The 20,037-nt window shown below is 36.3% G+C and overlaps 1 protein-coding gene across 4 annotated transcripts in view; it reads right to left on the reverse strand.

The window, feature by feature from the left end:
- Positions 1 to 20,037, reverse strand: part of LOC136856613 (serine-rich adhesin for platelets-like) — an 812,762-nt gene that overhangs the window by 535,264 nt on the left and 257,461 nt on the right. Inside the window, exon 1 of one of the 4 annotated variants that reach the window (XM_067134544.1) lies at positions 17,200 to 18,143. The exons of the other annotated variants lie outside the window; for them this stretch is intronic. The gene's annotated coding sequence lies outside the window, so the exon portion shown is untranslated. Of the gene's footprint in view, positions 1 to 17,199; positions 18,144 to 20,037 lie in introns of those variants that run through there. 4 annotated transcript variants of the gene reach the window in all.

Genomic DNA, 20,037 nt, shown 5'->3' on the forward strand with positions numbered 1-20,037 from the left:
ATATATATATATATATATATATATATATATATATATATATATATATATATATATATACATATACATGCCATCTCCTCAAAACAGGGGAGAAAATACCACAATCGTAGCTTCTAAATCCTGAAAGAACTCACAGTACAGAAACCTTTGCCCAGATCAATGGAAACCAACAAACACTTGACCCACACACACCCTCTTCCTTGTCTTAACCAACACTTCTCTTCCCCTACCCGCCCTTCTGTTATCTGTCTTACTTTCTCAATAAAAATCCTATTAAACGCTTTCCGTGACGGCTAAGTAATATTATTCACTGTAATTCTTACAGTTCCCACAATTTCCCTTACCTTAATACAACAGAACATTTATTTTTATTATTCATTTCTGGACGAGCTTTCCCTAATTCTGACATTTGACATACCTGCTCAAACAGTTTACCAAAAATCATCAGCATATTATAATCATAATCATTATTATTACTGGTCCTTCACCTCTATATAAAGAGATAAAATTCACTTAACGTTATCAAAAAGATATTTCCATCAAATGTTTCAGTAACTTGTAACTTGTATAGCACACAATTTCGTAACATCTCATTAAACTATAAACTATAAAGTGTCTATACACCTGTTTTAACAGATGATGAAACAGCCAAGCATTTACTAGCTTACGAAATACTCCCCAATAACTGATCCAATATGTATGAGAACGTTTTATAATCGAAATCTTCACTAATGCAACAACATGCAAAACTCATCCTGAAGTCATATTATGTTACTATAAGTTGCAACAACATGTGCGTGTCAGTTGTTTTACTGTTATATTTCATAACTGGGATTAGTATGGATATAAACTGGAGTTTATTTCAGATAAAAAAAAATCACTCAATTTTCATACTAAGAAAGTACTTGTTTTTAATTAATGTTTAATATGCATTGAAAATGCATTTTTCAAAGTATAAAAATAATAGTCATAACAGCTCAATGATAAATTTGCCATACCCATAAATCCTGATTTATAAAACTGCCATGATTTTCTAATATATATATATATATATATATATATATATATATATATATATATATATATATATATATATATATATATATATATATATATATATTCTATAGCTAACGTACTATAAATAAATTCGTTAAATCAACTAAAGGAATGCCTATGAAAAATGGTACAACCAAAAGAATATAGATAAAGATCAAATCTATACACAATGTATATAGATTAACGTTAGAAGATACGTAGCAGCCAACCATCGGAATGCATCTATTGAAGAATCCAAAGTACAACTTCATTTAAGAAGCTCAGAAGACCAGCCACTTCTCTCTCTCTCTCTCTCGAGTCAGGGTCACTCAGAACTCGAGAGAGAGAGAGAGAGAGAGAGAGAGAGAGAGAGAGAGAGAGAGGCCCATCACCTATCGCCCTCCAAAAGCCCGAAATAGGGCCACTTACGAGACAAGCTTTAGAAAGGCCTCGAAGTGGACAACCAAGGAACTTTGACCAGAGAGGTGGCGTACCGTAAGGTCCGTATCCCCGTGAGCCGTAATGTTTACCCTATTCCATGCTCAGCTTGGGTCATTGTCGAATGCGTATGGTACGCATTCATATCTTGAGAAAATCTTATCCACATTCCCACAGGCGTGTCCGGACGCTGTTCTTTTGTATAGAAGGGGGAAGGGTGGCATTTCTAATTATCTCCAGTTTCCTTTATTTACAAATCTAAATCTACACTACTAGTGGAATCCTTAAAGAATAATAATAATGAGCATTATACAGGCGTATGTTTTTCAAGATTAAATGTGATATACATCTGGCTCGTATTTGAGCCTAGCACTGAAAACAGCAAAATTCTTTGTAATTAACGCAATAAGAAAATACTTATGACTGTCGCAATCAGAGCACAAATAAAGGTCATTTTAATCATTTCAGCCGTAATACATTATGTAATGTCTTCCATTTTCTTCTTTTAGGAAAAACTTAGAAATCAAGCACACATTTGCCACACCAAATTCAAAGGGCTCTCACATCATAGATTTCAGTCCTAAGTACTTCTGTTGACAGTGGATCATTATATCTCGATGATAATTCAAGGATCTGAATGCCTGGATTCGATGTGTAATGGCAAACTGCAATTCTTTGGATGGCATAAAAGTCAAGTGAAGTCCATTTAATTAAAAGTAATCTCAAAGGTATAGCTTGAAAAATTTATTTCTTAGACAAACAGGACTTCATGCTATAGCTTCAAAATATTCCTTATGTTAGACTGACTGACTGACTGACTGACTGGCTGACTCTCTCTCTCTCTCTCTCTCTCTCTCTCTCTCTCTCTCTCTCTCTAAGTAAGCTTTAGTTTTCTAATTGTGGATAAAAGAAATCTATATCCACAGTTAGAAATCCAAAACTACTTAAGGTGAGAGAGAGAGAGAGAGAGAGAGAGAGAGAGAGAGAGAGAGAGAGAGAGAGAGAGAGAGAGTAAAAAATGAAAGCCACCTGGAGCATGTCACTAAACTCGAACAGAGCATATTTAACCAGTGCCATTTCTTCTTTCCAAATACAATCCAGTCATTCACCTGTGAACACTGACTACGCAACGCATCTCAGGAATCCTCAACCGCATCCGGGAATCTGGCTAATATATTAAGAGGGCCATCTGGTAGCAGCCTCGTTGGAACTGGATACGCCAGGGGACCACGACGATGTGACAGTGAATGAATTGGGTGGGCATGCAGCTTCACAAAAAAAAAATAAATAAATAAATAAAAATAAAAAAATCATAGTGATCTGGACCGTGAGAATTAACAGACGTGTCTTCGCTAATGATAGTAATTTTTATATATATATATATATATATTTATATATATATATATATATATATATATATATATATATATATATATATATATATATATATATATATATATATATATATATGTGTGTATCCACAAAGAATAATATTGATCACGAAATTCGACTTCACTTCGAAAAGTTATTCTCTTCATGCATAACTTTACCCACACCCGTCTTCTTGCCACTTTTATCTGTAATAAAAGGCCATAAAATTATAATAATTTCTAATGATTCAATAAAAAGCGCAATAAAATCTACGATTTAACTCATCTCGATGCTACTCTCCTTATACCAACACTAAACGAATTTAAAATTTCATCTTCTAATCATAAAAATAAGTAATGCCATTTTGATGATTTCCTAATGAATGAATCAAAAACGGGTTATTTTTTAATAAGTAATGTGCGTTTTTTTTTTTTTACGTAAGTAAACCTGTCAGACATTCACCCAAAGGCAATAAATAAGCTGCTACAACGTAAGAATGCAAAAGGGAAGGGCCAAGGTCACAGAGAGGTATACTAGAGAGGTCATCCCGCAAGGTCGAACGGATCCTTAAGGATGAGGATAGGAGAAATGACGTAAGGATGGATATCAAGGATGTGAAATAATTATGACGATATGTTAAAGGTGTCTCCTTCCTTCCCTACGAGAGATTTCACGTCATTTGGTTTTTGTCATTTCAAGGGACAAAATAAACATCACTAGACTCCAATCCCATAAACGAAATGTGTACAATCATACGATTAAGAGAAATCGTGTTGAATTACCAAAATTATTATCCGACCAATAATTTTTCTGCAGCACATTTTTTTGCGGAATGAAAGACTCTCTCTCTCTCTCTCTCTCTCTCTCTCTCTCTCTCTCTCTCTCTCATACATACATATATAACTCTTATATACATACATATGTATAATGCATACACACACATCAAATATATATATATATATATATATATATATATATATATATATATATATATATATATATATATATATATATATATATATATATATATATATATATATATATATATATATATATATATATATATATATATATATATATATATATATACAGCACAATGACTTTAGTCGCATAGTCATAAACTTCATTTGATATAAACCAATCAGTCAACCACTCCCTTTCTACACTGGAAACGTAATTCTTTCATTCTTACAGTTGAAGTTTTTGCTACTCTCTGCGTTGCCAATTCAACCTTAATACGAAATCAGGCCTATACTGGATAGATAGAATATACAATTTAGACCGAAGTACAAGCGTTGGGACCTACGAGGTCATTCATCGCTGAAAGGAAAATTGAGAAGTTTAAAAAGTGCAACAGGAGGAAAACTTCGCAGTTGCACTATGAAACATTTGTTAAAAGAGGGAGGAAAGAAAGATGGAAGAAACAATATGAATGGAGGTACAGTAAAAGGAATGAAATGGGTTGCAGCTCGGGGCCTAAGGAAGGGACGCTGCAATGAACCTTAAGTAATGCCTACAGTGCACCGCGTGAGGTGCACTGACGGCGCTACCCCGCTACGAGGTCAGGCCTATATTGTTGTCTGTTCGGGATAGACAACCCCGTAGGGGAGTAGTGCCGTCAGTGCGCCTCATGCGGTACACTGTAGGCGTTACTTAAGGTTCTTTGCAGTGCGCCTTCGGCCCCTAGCTAAAACCTCTTTCCTTCCTTTTACTGTATCTCCTTTCACATTCTCTTTCTTCCATCTTACTTTCCACCCTCTCCTAACAATTGACTATAGTGCAACTGCGAGGTATGCTTCCTGTTACACATTTCAGACCTTTTACTGTCAATTTCCGTTTCAGCGCTGCATGACCTCATAGGTCGCAGCGCTTGGCCTTTGCCCCAAATTCTCTATTCAATTCAATTCAATTCCGGATAGACAACAGGTCGCCGTCGACGCCTTGCCACGTCTGAGACAGATGACCAGAAAGTGACATTTTTTGGCGTCTGCCAACCACGTCTCTGGGTACTGTTGCTGATTCGGCCGATTACTTTTAACAGCGTCAACCTTTTTCCTCTTTCTTCATCTTCGTTCGTCGAGTGAAGACAGGGTTCAGTTACCCTCCGGTCAGTCCGGGGGGGGAACGTCATTTGCTGGCGTGGCTTACGGAATAAGGAAATGAAATGAGACGTACCTAGAATTTTATCGCAAAGCTTAACTTCCTTCTCCCCTTGTATGGCGAGAAATGTACGTGTTATCTAGAAACGTAACACGGAGAGTAGGTTGCTACGGCGATTTCTGTAACAGTTCTACAGATAATATCTTGTGAATTGTAAGGTGTGTGTGTGTGTGTATGTATATGTGTATATATATACATATATATATGTATATATATATATATCTATATATATATATATTTTATATATATATATATATATATATATATATATATATATATATATATATATATATATATACAGAGAGAGAGAGAGAGAGAGAGAGAGAGAGAGAGAGAGAGAGAGAGAGAGAAGCATATCAAAGGAAGGGAGAAACAAGACCTAAACAAACGATAAAAAAAAGACAAATTTGAATATTCACACACCCACAGTAAAACTAATACCCATATTAACAAATATATCGCGAAGTCAGCTGCTCTCTGGCGCAGTGATGCAGAGACCCAGTCGCCGTTCTTGACACATATTTACCCAGAGACAACACCCAGCTCACCCATCGTTTAATATACACCCTCGGATCTCTGCAATTCTAATTCGCTCTGGTCAACAGGTAGACAAATGACCAGACATGCTATTTGCAGCACGTGGAGAATTAATGAAAGCAACTAATTTTTTTTATTGTACAATTTACAAAAACTACACAAAAGCAGTTTTACATAATGAGGTTCTAAGACAAAATGGATTGATTTATTTTTTTTTTCTCGTGAATCAACGGCTCAAGAACCTTGGTCATCGATGAGCAAAATGTGTGGTTTTTCAACATATTTGAACGAATTATCTTTGCCAGAAATCATCGATATGTTTGAAGTCCTTATCGTTGCAAGAAATCATCAATATGAATTATTTCTGAAAATCAATTATCTTTCACTTTGAAATCATCAATATATTTGAAGTAATTATTTTTGCGATAAATCATCAATAATTATCTTTGTGAGAAATCATTAATATAAGTAATTATCTTCAAGAAATCATCAATATAAAATAATTATCTTTGCGAAAAATCATCAATATATTTTAACCAAATAATAACAACATTAAAAACAATTCGCAATTCGCAGACCAAATAATATCATGACCTACAGGAAGATTATTACGTAACCAAAAGCAACGATGGTATATGCTGCATTGGGGATGTATAATAGTGCAGATGGCAATTTGTCATGAGCTATCAGAATTTTCAAAATGAAAGTGAGGGTTGTGGAAGGCTACGTGACGGGAATGAAATGGTTTGGTGTGAACTCAGGACTTCGGAAAGGGGGCGTGCTGTCTCCTCTCTTGTTTAATATTCAAATGAATGAAGAGAGGAGAGAAATCTGGGAAACAGCGAGAGATGTAGCAGAATTAAGGGGCTGTTTAAACTGGTTTGTAAACTGAACGTGAATGATGAAACGCTAACTGGAGCTAGAAAATGGAAGTTGCAGAAGTGGAAGATATGCGAATATAGGACAGGAAGCTGAATTTATGGAGTTTATTACTGACTGGTGAAAATAAAGGAAGCTTTGAAAGACCGGTTAAAAATAATATTAGCCTACTTTACTTTATGGAAATGAAAATGGTTGCTGGATGTGAACGGAAAGAAAAGAGAAAATACCGAATATGTTATAAAATATTATTATATCAAACTATTTTTTAGTTTTCTATAAGGTGTATAATAAAAATTACACATATAATCGTCTAAAATACCACATCACCCAAAAAATACAGTGGTAAGAAGTTATTAAGATGAAAATACAGACGCGGTTTTTAAAGCATGAGAGAGAGAGAGAGAGAGAGAGAGAGAGAGAGAGAGAGAGAGAGAGAGAGAGAGAGAGAGAGAGAGAGAGAGAGCACTGCAGATGGGCAGATGTTTCATAATACAAGAGTTTTTATTAATGTCACCGAAAAGTGCAGAGCAGCTTGTTAGGTATAATTGTTGAGTTGCTGCTGTAGGGTCTGTCGAGGTTAATAATAATAATAATAATAATAATAATAATAATAATAATAATAATAATAATAATAATAATAATAATAATAATAATAAAGACAGGATTCTTCAACTTGGGAGACCGGCAGGAGGCGACTTTTGTGAAGATGAAGGAGCGATGAAGGAATGCATCCGTAATGAGTGACAGATGACCTTCTTGCATGTCTTATAAATCTCTCTCTCTCTCTCTCTCTCTCTCTCTCTTTCTCTCTCAGGGGCTGAGTCACAACACAAGTAACATAAGAGGTTAATGATAACATTAATCTTAAACAAACACGATGCATTAATTCACAACAGTCGAAGCAAGCTTTTGTTTTTTTTCTTATCCTTCAAGCATTTTATTCTGCATTTTTGCCTGGTACGAATGCAATGCTGAAAAGCATCCGTCGATAAGTGAGTGTAGAATCCATGTTACATTAGCAGTAACAAAGTATATGATTACAAATGGCTAATTACTGTGTGACAGAGAGAGAGAGAGAGAGAGAGAGAGAGAGAGAGAGAGAGAGAGAGAGAGAGAGAATACTTGTTGCTTACCAGGAGACAACATATATATATATATATATATATATATATATATATATATATATATATATATATATATATATATATACATATATAAATGGATCTTCTCTTCTCAAATATGAAACAGGCCTGAAAAGAAAGTAACATCGTTTATCTCTCTCATAATCTACATTTACATTTAGATATATGTACTGTTATATAAATAAATATATATATATATATATATATATATATATATATATATATATATTATATATATATATATATATATATATATATATATATATATATATATATATATATATATATACATATATATATCTACAGATGTGTGTAAAATCTAAATTGTTCATTTACAAACAATCACATGATTATTCTCAAGAAGTTACAAGCACAGAACAGCCAACAATATGGCAGCCCTGTGCAACAAACACACACAAACAAACAAACAAACAAACAAACAGAAAAGATAGACAAACACACACTAGAACAGGGACTACGTACAATAGCAAGGAAAACGGTGATTACGTCGCTTGACAAGAGAGAGAGAGAGAGAGAGAGAGAGAGAGAGTCAAAGGCGTGAAGAGGCAGAACAGATGATGATGAGGGTGTGCCGGAGGAGAAGAGAGGGAAATGTGGGTGGGGGCGGGAGGAGGGAGGGGGTAGGGGGAGGAGGTCCTTCTTCACAAGGGAATTGGATGGAGGAGGAGGAGGAGGAGGAGGGGTTTAGCATAATGGCGAAGCATATAATGCCATCATAAAAAAAAGTGCACTCTTCTTCGCGTGGAACCCCCAAGCTCTTTTCACTACTTTTCTCTCCTCACTACTCTCTCTCTCTCTCTCTCTCCTCACTTCTTCTCCCTCTCCTCACTTCTCCTCCCTCTTCTCACTACTTCTCTCTCACATCACTACTTCTCTCTCTATCCTCACTTCTCCCTCTCATCGCTACTTCTCTCTCTCCTCACTTCTCCTTTCCTCACTCTTCCTCTCTCCTCACTTCTCCCTCTCTCTCCTCTCTCTCTCTCTCTCTCTCCTCTCTCTCTCTCTCTCCTCGCCTCACTACTTCTCTCCCTCTCCTCACTACTCTCCCTCTCCTCACTTCTTCTCCCTCTCCTCACTACTACTACTACTCCCTTCTACTCCTGAGGAGAGTTGGTCCGTGTAGCTGATTCCCGAACAACACTCATTAAGAGGGTCGTCGATGGATGAGGGGAAATCAACGAGGGTAGAATAATCATCGCCGTATGTTGATGGGGGAATGAATTAGATTGCCACGCGCGCGAGTGAGGATCCTCAAAGGAGAAGGTGAGGAAAAGCTGCAGTTACACCAGAAGGTGAGGAATACCTGCAGTTACAGGAGAAGGTGAGGAATAGCTGTAGTTACAGAAGGTGGGGAGGAAAAGCTGTAGCTACAGCAGAAGGTGAGGAAAAGCTGTAGTTACAGCAGAAGGTGAGGAAAAGCCACAGTTACAGCAGAAGGTGAGGGAAAGCCGTATTTACAGGAGACGGTGAGGAACAGCTGTAATTACCAGTTACAGGAGAAGGTGAGGAATACCTGCAGTTACAGGAGAAGGTGAAGAAAAGCTGCAGTTACAGAAGGTGAGGAAAAGCTACAGTTATCTAGGAAAGAAGGAAAGTAAAGAAAATAACGGTGTGAGACAGTGAGAGCTTGAAGTGTGCGAGGGAACGAAATTATAATAAAACAGGAAGTAAATAAGAATCCAACGAAAAAGGAAGTATAAGAGACACTGAAAAACTTCAAGACAACAAAACATCAACCGAGGAATAATGAGAAGAACAATAAGGCGAAATACAAAAATTAATAAAAATTTTGATTGAAATAAAAGTCAAGAATAATAATAATTTTCAGTCACCAGAATAAAAACAAAAAGTTGATGAAAAACGACAGAAACGAAAGAAATAAAAAATAAAAAACCCAAATAAAAATTCACACAAGTTCAAACTCAATGAAACACAAAAGGAGAAACGAACCCAGAAAATAAGTGGAAGGAAAAATAAACACAGATGGTCGGGGCAGATCTTGTGTTCACAAAAGCCATCCATCCATCCGGACTCTTCTCTCCAACACACAAGCATGTTCTCTCTCTCTCTCTCTCTCTCTCTCTCTCTCTCTCTCTCTCTCTCTCTCTCTGCATTCTGTTTGGAACCGAGTTCTTATCAGAGTACTTTAAGTAACTTATAATTTACCTCTCTCTCTCTCTCTCTCTCTCTCTCTCTCTCTCTCTCTCAGATTTTTATTGTTTCTCTCTGTTTCTTCCCTACATTTTTGGTGTGGAATGTAATTTCTATACGAGTACAACCCTGAGCTGAAATAAAGGATATTATTATTATTATTATTATTATTATTATTATTATTATTATTATTATTATTATTATATTTCTTTTGTCCTCAAATAGTTCTCCCGTGTTTATAAGGATGTAGTTGAACCCATTTTCCATAATGGTGTTATTCAAAATGGAATACAAACATTCACAAACATTACGTAAACATGAACATCAACCACGCGCATTTTTCCCCATAGTTAAGATGGCGCCAGACGGTGTTACTTTCGGATTTGCATACGGTTAATGGGATGCGGCTGCAATCCCAACGCCCATCCCCACGGATAGTCGAGGGACTTATGTGCCGTCTATAACAAAATGCCTTTGCATTTCGTCCAAAATGTTTATGCTCACTCCCACAAAACCCAAATAACTTACAAACGCAACCGAAAGCACATTGCGCACGAACATGCTGACTGACATGCGGCAAGCACTTGCTGACGACCACCCCAGGATTCTGAGGGTCATACCCTATAATATCACGGGGCACTATACCCACTCATTTCGAGACTTGAACGTCGTACCCAGTGCCTTAACTAACATGAGCAGCCCTTGTAATCCCTCCATAATAATACTCCTTAAGGGAGGATAAAGCTGTCGCGTACATCTATGTAAACTTGATACAGGGGTGAGGGGAGGGGGAGGGGAGCTAACCATCGCTTAAGTCACCGATACGCAACCCGTATTTATTGGACGCAGTTGCCATGATGTTCTCCTCGGTCTGAGAGAGAGAGAGAGAGAGAGAGAGAGAAAGAGAAAGAGAGAGGGAGAGAATGAGGACTACCAAGCTACATGGTAATAGAGAGGGATTATAAAGTGGGCGGAGAATTCGTCGTGGATGGCGGTGGGCGTGGGTGGGGCGGCATTAGGCACAGAGTTATGTGACAGTGGGGGATGATGTCATATTGAAGTAATGGGGGTGGTACAGTAAGCCCTTTTGCCACATTTGACATATGTTGACAATGAGAGAGAGAGAGAGAGAGAGAGAGAGAGAGAGAGAGAGAGAGAGGGTCTGTAAACGGCGGTGCAGATCCTTGAAGAAATATGAAGTGTATAATATGATTTATTCGAAGCTTGTGTTCCTTCCATCCCTGGTGTGTAGAGAGTTATATTGCTTTCAGATTTCGCGTTCACCAGGATTGCCTGGGTGAATTCTTGGAGCATCAGAGAACTTATTTGAATTTTTATGTTCCTCTGTCTAGGATCTTATTAGGATTCTGACAGCTTTCCTCATATTTCTTTATCTATTTATATACTTCATTTTCTTCGCCTTGTTTTACCCATCCGCCTCACTTTTAACATTTAATGCGCGGTTCTCTCATTATGGATTACGTCACGCCTACTTCAGTTCCTTCCATATTAATGCTGCGCACTTTGTTATATTCGGCAGTTATATTATTTCCAGTGTCCAAATAATCTGCCGCGCTCCTAACTACTGTTTACTTGTCAATATTCTCCATGATTCTTTTTTATTATTATTCACCCTTTGCTGCGTTCCTCAATTCTTCTCGCCTGTCATTTCATTCACGTCACTCCTTATCCCATTCACTTTGCGCCACCAATTTTCAACCGACCGTGAGGTCCTTCAGATCTGTGTGCCTCTCAAATTCTTCCCATTCCTCTACATATTAAGTCTTCGTATAAAGAAAATGAATTCTGTCTTTATATTTGTGCCTATCCGATTTCGAAACATTTGTATTTTCCAGAGCTGTGATGCTTTTGAACTTCATTTCGTCCGCGTTCTCATCGCCTTTGGAAGCTGTTAATTTTTATTTTGGATCCATAATCCTTTACCTAGGTACCCAATTCATTACCCAACGTTCTTGAATGCTATATTCAACTTAAATTTTCTATCTTGATCGACTAGCCTACACTGCGTTTCATGTACTCCATATATTAGATTTAATGACATTTCTTTACATAACTCTCTCAATTTATTTTGGAAAAAAAAAAGTCCTTGTATATCCACTTACTTTGTGTTTCAAAAAACTTGGGTGAATTAAACTTATGGTAATCTGTCAACGAACGGTAACTTCGGTCAATACCCATCTCTACTAATCTATTGATAAAAGCGAAAAATTTTAAATTGTGGAAAGATAAAGTTAATGCGGCTGCTATCACATCATAAGATCCAATTTTTTCTCTTCACTATATTGGTATACAAGCTCATCATCCAGATCTTCCCCTTCCTTCTTTTCGGTCCTTGTAAGTTTAAGATACGATGACCATGCAATAAAATGACTTGCATTTCCCACAGCTAAACCGAAAACGCCTTACTTCTTGCAGTCGTAAACAAACACTTCAGCATACCAAATTCCCGAACATTTCGTAAAAGCCACTAATTATCGGACAAAATCACAGGTGCAGAAGACGCGATGCCTCGATATAATTTCCCTGGTAAGGACGACATTAGACACGCCTATGTTTCCTTAGGAAGAAATCTACGTCAAAATAGGAAAAAAAATTGAAATAGTTCTCTTAAAAAAAAAAAAAAAAAAAAAAAAGGAGAGTAAGGTAGGAGCACCTCACCGCTGAAGATTTGCGTTATAAATTTCAATAACTTAACACAGTATTTGTTTGCGATGACCACAAAAATAAGCGATAACATACAGCATCTTCTTGTGCAATTTGGACCGATATTTAAATCACCAACAAAATTCGACGAAGTTGATTTAAATCAGATTCCGATCAGAACTTAGTGGATTAGTTTTAGACCCTCAGGTATCCTTCCGAAAAGAAATTAAGTCGTAAATTTTGCAAAGGTCTCCACCATCACGATCACTAACGTTTGTGCAATTTGGAATAAATATAAAGTATATTTAAATCACCAACAAATCAAAAAGTCCTTCAAAGAAGTTGATTTAAATACAAAAATGGGAATAAAAACTTTAAAAAGAAAAAGTGAAGATTAGTTTTAGACCCTCAGGTATCCTTCCCGAAAGAAATTAAGTATATAAATTTTATATATAACTATGTTCCCACCATCACGACCGATATGGATGACTTAAATATATAAATAAATATACAAATATGTAAAATATATATATATATATATATATATATATATATATATATATATATATATATATATGTACAAATATGCATATATATATATAAATATATATATATATATATATATATATATATACATATATACATATATATATACACACATATATATACATAAAAGTCTAGATCCGGGTTCGGATAAAAAACTGAACTTGCTGCATTGGTCCTGATGTCGCTGTTGCTGTTGACTCAGCTGTCCTTATGCCAGCATGGGCATTGGTACCGAAGTACAGGAACACTCCTGTTAACACGCAAGAATATAAACAACTGGGGCGGATATGATGATGCACAAGAAAACAAATAATCAGTATAAATATTATATGAACGATTAATGTCCAAAACGTAGTTAGCAGAAATTCACGAACTGCGACGCAAGATGTTACATATGTGTAAATGCTTTTCAAGGCAAATCCTCAATTACCTTATTAAGTCATCTACATAAATCGAAAGAATAGCTCTATTCTTTCAAGAAACTTTTTTTCTTTCAACTCTCTGAACAAGGGAAAAAATTCGGAAGAAATTAGAAACGCTTTCTTTTTGCCCTTAAATAAAATTCAGTGTAAAATTTGCGCAATATAATAAATAAGGTACACGTAAGATATCGCAGTATAATATAAAATCACAAGTAAATATTCATAAATCCATAAAAGATAAATACAACGTACATCAAAATATTCACTGTTCTATTCCCAATTTTTCTGGGTCCAAGTACGCATCAGGAAAGAGATAACAGCAAGCATAAATTCGAGCAATACGTAAGTCCAACGAACAAAATGAGTTATCTGGTCGTAACTCATCCAATCAATAGACAATTCAACTGAGGAGGAGGAGGAGGAGGAGGAGTAAAGACAGAACGACACCACGTGTAAAAGTGAAAATGATATTGAAAGGATGCGGGTCTATTTGATCTTGATTCTCTGTCTGTCTGTCTGTCTTGGTGCCAGTTGAATATTCAGTGCTTAAACGATTACAAATTACAGCGTACTTCACAGACAAACCTGATAAGCACCTTGGACGTATTTGATAAATGGTGTAGCAGTCCTGTTTTCCTTCTACTCCAGGTGCATATATATTGCATAAAATAAAAAGCAACTAAAATTAAATGGAATCAGGGTCGTTACTGCACACTTTTACTCTCTCTCTCTCTCTCTCTCTCTCTCTCTCTCTCTCTCTCTCTCTCTCTCTCTCTCTCTCTCTACGTCGAAAAATATGTAGGCTATACAGAGAGAGAGAGAGAGACAGACTTCAGTACCAATAAGAAAACCGCTCTGGACCCGTTTCCTTAAAAACCAACTCTGCCTCTACAGAAATGAGCTATAGATCATACGCCTGGTAGTAAGTCAACTGTGGAAAAGGATACACACAGCTAGCAAGCAGCAAGAAAACGAACGTCCCAAAGGCACGAAACCATTCACAGGAATGAACAGCCAAGCAGCTTCACAGGGAGCAAAGACACATTGGGGGATTGAGCGATGACCTCTTACAACGCTTGTTCAGCATTCAGGATAAAATGACAGTGTGAATATATTATGCTATTTGTTTGCTCTGGCATTTAGTTGGGCAGGAATACTAACAAATTTATAAAGGAGACGATCTTATTTCCTTTGATATATAAATATATAACATATATATGTTTATATATATATTATATATATAAAAACACCACTGCACTGGGAAGAAGTGAAAATCGGTTGCGTATCCTGACCGGTGTCGGTTATTTATTGCTAAGCCATCTTCAGACACCAGTGGTGTTTTGATATATAAAAATTACGTACCAAGTGTGATTATATATATACACACACACACACACACACACACACACACACACACACACACACACACACATATATATATATATATATATATATATATATATATATATATATATATATATATATATATATATATATATATATATATATATATATATATATAGATAGATAACATAGCTTCGAAAAGGTATAGTGCCATTGAAGAAACATCTTTATTGTGTCATTAAATCAATGGTATGGATTTTAAAAATTGACTTTAACCATTAGGGCTACCATACAATATACTGAAGCTGTTGAAGCAGTGTTAATTGGCAAACATTTTAATACCAATAATAAAAGCTAAATTTATCCCATCAGGCAAAATTGTGATCCTACAATCAATTCAAATTTATAACCTTCAAATGGGCGAGAAAAATTCAATTAACATTTTCACGGAAGACAGTTTATATTTTCATTACTTTCATTTCACTGACTGAGAGAGAGAGAGAGAGAGAGAGAGAGAGAGAGAAAGGAAATTAATCTAGTCTCTATGTCGCCTTTCTTTAATATCTAGATTCCATCCTTAGACTTGGGCTTCAGGCTGAATGATACTTAAGAAAAAAAGTTGTTGAATACTGAGGGGAAGAGATTTTGATAATACCAGTATTAGTCAAGAGTAATAAATGGTAAAAAAAAAAAAAAAAAAACACATTTAAGGAACAACTGCATTTTAGGGCCTGTCACTCAATGACTAATGGAATATAATGGAATATGGAATTTAGGCCAAAGGCAAAGCGCTGAGACCAATGAGGTCATTCAGCGCTGAAATGGAAATTGACAGTAAAGGAGGTTTGAAAGGTTTAACAGGAGGAAAACCTCGCAGTTGCACTATGAATCAATTGTTAGAGGAGGATTTAAAGTCAGATTGAAGAAAAAGGATATGGATGGTGGTAGTGTAACAGGAATGAAAGGGATTGCAGTTTGGGGCCGAAGGGACGCTGCAAAGAACCTTAAGTAATGCCTACAGTACATCGCATGAGGTGCACAGACGGCACTAACCCCCTACGGAGTAAATGATTAGTGTAAACTTTTATAACCTATTCTGTCTTTTAACATGGCATAAGCCGGCCTAACATATCATCCTTCCCTGAAGTAATTTATATCTAGGCAATCTGGTATCACTCCCCCAAAGTGTAGCTAACGCAAAGTTAGGGCAAACGGTATAATCATAGATGAAATAAATAATAAATAAATAAAAATATATACAGGAAGAAAAAATGGTCAAGTTAAATCAATATGAATTAGCCCAGCCATACAAAAAAAAAAACGAAAAATATAAAAGTAAAACTACAAGTAAAATTATTATTATTATTATTATTATTATTATTATCATTATTATTATTATTATTATTATTATTATTATTATTATTATTATTATTATTATTATTGAGAAGATAAACCCCTATTCATATGGGACAAGCCTACAGCGGCCACTGAACTGAATTCAAGCTTCTGAAGAATGGTGTTCTGACAGAATATACAGAACAGAAAAAAACTCATACACTACATGGTATAACGTCGACTTTCAAAAGAAAGCAAAGGTATCCAGAAAGTATATTAAAATAATATTCAGCCGAAGAGAGCGTGAGAGAAAGGCAGACTTGTGAAAGTCTATATATAGTTTTATTATCAAAGGGACCGCCGCCAGCCACAAGAGTTGCGCCGCCAACAGGTGGCAATTTGAACACGTCCAATGATGGTACGGAAGCACGTTATGTACATTTCCTTGAGATAAAATTGATTGGAAGACGTGGTCTATATATATATATATATATATATATATATATATATATATATATATATATATATATATATATATAATTATATATTATATATATACATACACATAAATATATATATATATATATATATAATATATATATATATACATATATATATATATATATATATATATATATATATATATAATTATATATTATATATATACATACACACAAATATATATATAATATATATATATATATATATATATATATATATATATATATATATATATATATATTATATATATATATATATATATATGTATATCACTGAATATAATACCCTATCACTGCACATTTATTTAATTAACACAAACGTCAATAATCACCGAATCCAGCACACCCGGAGCTATATACACATACAAAGACAATAAAAACAAAAGCTACATTTACAAATATTCGTACTGCCCAGAGTCGCCTCCGGGACCTTCTGAAACACGATACCTCAGAACTAAAATTAAAATAATTAAACTTCTGGCCTAAAAATGTGGAAGTTAAACAAGCCAGGCGGGTGTTATCCAAAGGCAATGAAGTGGCAATGAAGACATACCCGAGTTAAGTCAACTTGGAAGGCAAACACAATGGCACGCGAAGCGAAATTAACTCGGAAAAAAAAAGGGGGATGTTTGCTGACAAACAATTCATTCTTACCTGCTGCTTCTGAGAGATGCACTCGTTGGTTATCCGGGAAAGGAGAAGTCCAACTGATTATCTTATAAATCGATCCTTCAGACACGCACTAAGTTTCCTTCCACTTGTTTGTTCACAAACATTTCACAGGAAGAACCTGAAGACACTCAACGACCACTTTAACCCTTTTTCAAGATCTTATTTATCTTGGAGTAAATTCTCTCTGACCGCAACACAGTTTCGGGCACTACTTCTTTCAATAAGAATCAAAGTTACGTTTGCACAATCAATCAAGGACGATACACAAAGAAGGCGAGAACTATTTTCAGGTTCGTCTCGTCTCCTCAAAGCTGATTAACAATTAAAATTTTTCATGAGAGCGTAAGTCAATAGCACTTTCATTTCACACCACAAAACACACGAGTAACAAGGAGGAAGGAGGGGTGGGAGTGGGGGCAGGAGTGTTCCCCTAGAAATATACAAAAGTGGGGGTGGGGTGGGAGGGTCTCTGATAAGGGGGGGGCCCTGTTCACCTATCTCTTAAGGCCTCCTTAAAACACAAGAAGAAGAATAGATGACGTTGACTTGAGCTTGACTGGCGGTAAGAGCAGTTTAGCTCCGCCAAAGAAAAAACTTTAATGACAAAAACATCGAGTCCCGCGAGGAGGCGTCCACCAAGGGGGGGTCGTGGGGTCTCCGCTCCCTTCGGCGGGGTCCTAAGGTAACATTTGATGTTTGTTCTATCGAGTGGGGTCCATTGCGACCACAAACGACCCCACCGTGACCGCTAACCGATGCCAAACGACCGCATGTGCAGAGCAAACAATCGCCGCACGTCTGACTCGTCCGTCCGCCGCGACCCGACTTAGTTACCATCTCTCGCGCAGGTTGCTCGGCCGAACTTGATCAGGGGATTCGAACGCGCTCGTGGTACGTGGGATGCCAAGACACACTTACGTATCAGTATTACTCAATTTGAGCTCCGATACGAAGCCGTCTTTATAACTCCGGCCGTCGCACGGCCAAAGGAATCGTCCCAAGTCACAGAGTGTAAGAGTCTTGACGCAATGACGACGTAAATATTGCTTCAAATTGAAAATCGTCACGAAAATAGATCTCCCTACATGGCAACTCGAATGCTAAAAAAGCGGGATACCCTCAAAACAAGCAGTCTCTCTCTCTCTCTCTCTCTCTCTCTCTCTCTCTCTCTCTCTCTCTCTGCTCCGGAAATATCCTGAACTACTTCCCGTAGTTCTTTTTTTCCGAGGGAACCAAAACAAACACAACTGAATGAAAGATAAACACAGGGATTACCAGCGTCATTAACTAAGTGCTTATTTATCGGTAAGAAGCAGTTTCATCTCGTCGCAAGCTTTAGTGTTTCCTGGTTAAGGAATCTGAAAGTAAAATGCACGAGTACACACACACACACACACACATATATATAGTGTGTGTATGTGTGTGACAAATAAACTCAACGATGTATATATTAATAAAATGCTATTTCTTCACTTTCAAGTAAATATGAACACGGACTCTTGAAGAGAAATTAAGAGGACACACTCACGAGAACCTGATGCAGTTTACATCAGAATTAGCAATAAGTTGTAGTGATTGCTTAATAATAATAATAATAATAATAATAATAATAATAATAATAATAATAATAATAATAATACGTGCACAAAATTTAAATGACAAGTTACTTAAAATAAACGAGTAAACATATTAAATAAAAACGCCAATAAACGACAAATATGGGTAAGGAACGGGAAGAAAATCCTTTGCTAGATACATTTCCATACGCCCCACGCCCATCATCCCGAAGAACACGCCCACGGTCCGACCATCAACACTTCCTCCCAAGCCGTGACATCAACGCCACAGACTTGTGATGGATTGGAGGCTTGTAATTCTTCCTCGGCCCTTCTCCAATGATGGATGGAAAAGGCCGCGTGTATGGGCTTGACTCAGCCTGGAATCCAGATGCAAGCTCTGGAATGGGTCTAGTGTCATTTTCCAGCTGGCATAAGGTAATCTTTCTGTTAGTGTAACGCCCAAAATGGCAGATGCATGAGAACAGTGCAAATACACAATATTTCGGGTTTGGCTGCTTCTCTCTCGAGGTGAAATGTTCCTTGTCGAAGTCTCTGCATATGTGCTTTTTATTTGTATATGTGTATATGTATTAATATATATACATGTGTAGATAGGTGTGTATGTATGTATGTATACATACAGCCTTTGTTGGATGTAATCATGACTTGTATACATATTCATCAGCTCCGTTATCTTCGTGAATTTTCAGGTTTGTTTTGGTGTAAATCATTTTCCGGCACTAGATATTTACTGTACTGTAATATATATATATAGAGAGAGAGAGAAAGAGGAGTAATTTCAAGCAAGCTTACGTATATGTACATCATAGAGAGAGAGAGAGAGAGAGAGAGAGAGAGAGAGAGAGAGAGAGAGAGAGAGTACAGAGTATAGTTTCCAAGCAAGCATACGTATAAGTACTTCATAACCAAACATATGTACATACACACAGAAGATACATGCCTGCTCTCACAACATATTCATATACTGCATAAAATCGACCAGTTTTAAGGCAAAAGTACATACGTTCGTAATGTCAAGATGTGCCTGCACAGAATAGAAATGATTACCATAGTGAAATCTAAAAGGGAGGGACAGCTTTGAAAGCAGAACGGGATGTTTGATAAATAAATCAATAAAAATTAATTCTAATGATAAAACGATAGCAAAAAAATAACAATAAAATAAAAAAACTTGGTGCGCGTAAAAAAAAACACCAGCTAGCCCATTAACGGATGGCCTTCTTGAAGAGTTTATTTATCC

The sequence above is a fragment of the Macrobrachium rosenbergii genome, chromosome 36 (genome assembly GCF_040412425.1).
Source record: "Macrobrachium rosenbergii isolate ZJJX-2024 chromosome 36, ASM4041242v1, whole genome shotgun sequence".
Taxonomy (NCBI): domain Eukaryota; kingdom Metazoa; phylum Arthropoda; class Malacostraca; order Decapoda; family Palaemonidae; genus Macrobrachium; species Macrobrachium rosenbergii.